This window comes from Quercus robur, chromosome 12 (assembly GCF_932294415.1).
Source record: "Quercus robur chromosome 12, dhQueRobu3.1, whole genome shotgun sequence".
NCBI lineage: Eukaryota > Viridiplantae > Streptophyta > Magnoliopsida > Fagales > Fagaceae > Quercus > Quercus robur.
The window spans coordinates 4,712,501-4,716,353 of NC_065545.1; the positions used below are offsets into that span (position 1 = coordinate 4,712,501).

General features: G+C 39.0%; 1 pseudogene; it reads left to right on the forward strand.

Annotated features, from left to right (window-relative positions):
• The window catches only part of LOC126708047 (uncharacterized), an 11,810-nt pseudogene extending 9,760 nt beyond the window's left edge, over positions 1-2,050 (forward strand).
• The last annotated feature ends 1,803 nt before the right edge of the window (positions 2,051-3,853 follow it).

Genomic DNA, 3,853 nt, shown 5'->3' on the forward strand with positions numbered 1-3,853 from the left:
TTATTGAGAATATTTTTAGGAGATTTTGTAGGCTTGGGAAGGGGGGAATTAACGTGTAAAAGGGGGAGGAGAAATCAAAATTGGAGACACACGCCTCTCTCTCCCCTCTTCTCTGATTTTCTCCTTTGAGTTTTCATCATGGCCTTGTGTGGTAAAAACTTTTATACTTGGTCAAAGGAAACTGAAGCCTCGGAATCAATAAAACTGTGAGATCTAATTTTTTTTTTATTGTTCAATTTATACTTTGAATATCAGATGTTCTTCTGTGCCTATTTTCATGATTGTCTCGTTTAATTAATAGAAGGCTTACTAGTTTATTATTCGTTGCAATCTATTGCTAGATTAGATATCAAATACGTAATTGTTAGATCTCTCTAATTTGTGAAGCAACCAAGATTTAATAATTGACAACGCCAGAAATTATTAGATCTTAGGAAGAACACTCAACTAAATTAAATACAACCACTTGTGCTTGTGTTGTTTAGTTTCATCAATCTCTCTAATTCTTAAGGCTGCTACTAGATTAAACCTTTAGCGCTTGTCTTGAGTTGTTTAGTAGTTAAGGTTTATTAGATCACTTGTTTTCTAATTAACTACGACTAAGGAGAAATAGGAAAATAGTTCCAACGGTGAATATTCAAAGTGTGAATTGATATATACTTGCATCGATGATCAGTTGTAAAATTTTGATGGTGGATGTTGACTTAGACCAAGGTTTGTTCTTTTGATTGAATTCGATACTTTAATTTGAATTGTTCTTTAGTTGTTTTTTTTTTTTCTTAAAATTGTTTTCATTATACTTAACCCCCCCCCCTCCTTTTTCACGTAGCATAAAATTAGGCTAGATACTCTCCGTGGGAACGACACTACTACATATATTTTTAGGAGAATAGGTTTTATTTTTGGTTGCCTACGACAGCAGACTAGAAGAAAATGAGAAAGCTGATCGCCTTGCCAAAGCCACCTTTACAGAACATATGCTTATCACCGATAAGGTACTTTCTTTTGTTCAGCTTTTGCCTTTAATAGACAGTGTCCGTGTGCAGGAAATAGACTCAAAAAGTAGCTAGACTACGCCGATAGTTTCTTACTTGAAAAACGGCACACTACTCGACAGTAGGGAGGCCACAAGGAAGCTAAAGGTCCAAGCAACACGATTTGTTTTGATAAAGGACGTCTTGTACAAGAGAAGCTTCTCCCGTCCATTCCTAAGGTGCTTAAGCCCCGAAGAAGCAAACTATATCATGAGAGAAGTCCATGAAGGGATCTACAAGAACCACTCAAGGTTACGGTCTTTGGTGCACAAACTGATCCGAGCTGGATACTACTGGCTTACTATACAGAAGGATGCCCAGGCTTATGTCAAAGCCTATGACAAATGTCAAAAGTTCAGCAACGTTGTCAGATAACCAACAGAAGAGTTCACCCAATGACAGCTCCATGGCCTTTCTCTCAATGGGGATTGGACATCATAGGCCCCTTCCCAATAGTAATGAGACAGCTAAAATTCCTAATAGTCGACATAGACAACTTCACCAAATAGGTAGAAGCTGAAGTCCAGGCTACCATTACAAAGAAGAATGTGTGAAGCTTCATCTGGAGGAACATCATCTGCAGATACGAGATCCTTAGAGTCTTGGTCTCAAATAACGGGAAGCAGTTCGACAACGACTTTTTCAGGGACTTTTCTTCACAATTGGGGATCAAGAACCACTACTCCTCCCCCGCCCACCCTCAAGCTAATGGTCAAGTTGAGGTCACGAACCGATCCTTGCTTAGAATCATCAAGACTTGGCTCAAGGGCGTAAAGGGTATATGGCCAGAAGAATTGCCCAGCGTACTATGGGCATACAGGACAACAACTAGAAGACCTATAGGAGAGACGCCATTTCGACTAGCATACGGAAGCGATGCAGTCATCCCGGCTGAGGTCAGATTCACAAGTTATAAGGTGGACAATCATGATGAAAGAAGGAACAACGAGGCCATGCGTCTACAGCTTGACCTAGTGGATGAAATTAGGATGACAGCTAAACAAAGACTAGGATGATACTAGGACCTCATAGCTAAGCACTACAATTCCAAAGTCAGACACAGAGACTTCAAAGTCGAAGACCTCATCTTGAGGAAGGTGATGAGCGTTACTAGAGATCCCTCCCAAGGAAAGCTTGGTCCAAATTGGGAGGGACCCTACAGAATCACCTCATGGCAGAGGAAAGGCACCTACCACCTGGAGACGCTAGATGGATAGAAGTTGTACCATCCATGGAACACAATGCATCTCAAAAAGTACTACCAATAGATAACAGCATGAAGAGTGCCACTCCTCATTTCCAATTTATTTCTTTTTAGTTAATTTTTATCTACAATACTTTTTAAGCCCAAAGGGCAGGTTTTTATTCTTTTTAAGAACAATTTTTTACTTATGCATGCATCAATCTTAATAAGAGGAGTTATTCAGATATGACTTGTGTGTATGTATGCCTCTACGAAACTACAAATGTAACTAAAGTCCACAAGTGGACAAGTTCATCCTATGGAGATGTCTTAAAATTATTAAGTCCACAAGTGTACGGGTTTATTACTAATGGACGAGTTCATCCCATGGGGATGCCTTAAAATTATTAAGTCCACAAGTGAACGAGTTTATTACTAAGTCCATAAGTGGACGAGTTCATCCCATGGGGATGCCTTAAAATTATTAAGTCCACAAGTGAACGAGTTTATTACTAAGTCCATAAGTGGACGAGTTCATCCCATGGAGATGCCTTGAAATTATTAAGTCCACAAGTGGACGAGTTTATTATCAAGTCCACAAGTGAACGAGTTTATTATTAAGTTCACAAGTGGAAGAGTTTATTATCAAGTCAACAAGTGGACGAGTTTATTATAAAGTCCACAAGTAGACGAATTTATTATTAAGTCCACAAGTAGACGAGTTTATTATAAAGTCCACAAGTGGACAGGTTTATTACTAATGGACGAGTACATCCCATGGGGATGCCTTGAAATTATTAATTCAACAAGTGGACGAGTTTATTGCTAAGTCCACAAGTGGACGAGTTCATCCCATGGGGATGGCTTGAAATTATTAAGTCCACAAGTGGACGAGTTTATTATCAAGTCCACAAGTGGACAAGTTTATTATCAAGTCCACATGTAAACGAGTTTATTATAAAGTCCACAAGCGGACGAGTTCATCCCATGGGGATGCCTTGAAATTAGTTCACAAGCGAATGAGTTAATTATTAAGTCCACAAAATGGACAAGTTCATCCTATAGGGATGCTTTGAAATCATAAAGTCCACAAGTGGACAAGTTTATCATTAGATCCTTGAACAAAATGAATTCATTGTCATGACTAAAGGTGGATGAGTCCACCAAAGCAAACAGGTTCACACAGGATATCCACCAAGTTGTTTGGGAGAAAAGTACATCCTAACATGTATGCACAGAACCAGACGAACATACGCATATCTCAAAACAAAGATCAACACATAGGAAAATATACTAAAAATGATGGATATAAAATAATATAAATATACCGTAAAGGTAAAGTGTTTACAAACAAAGCCCAAAAACAAGGGCATTTCTTGTTGTTTGGAAATAAGAGTGATTACATAAAAAAATAAAAAATAAAATAAATAAAATAAATACTAAGGATTGAAGCTAAGCGTTCGGGGCGTCCTAAGCAGATGGGTCCTAGGTGTCTTGAGCAGAGGAGTCCGAGGTGTCCTAGGCAGCGGATTTCGGGGCGTCATGTGCAGAAGGATCATCAACAAACGAAGCCAAAGGAACGATGGGCCCTTCAACAGTAGGCTGGGCAAGAACCACACCGTCATCTTTCGGATCC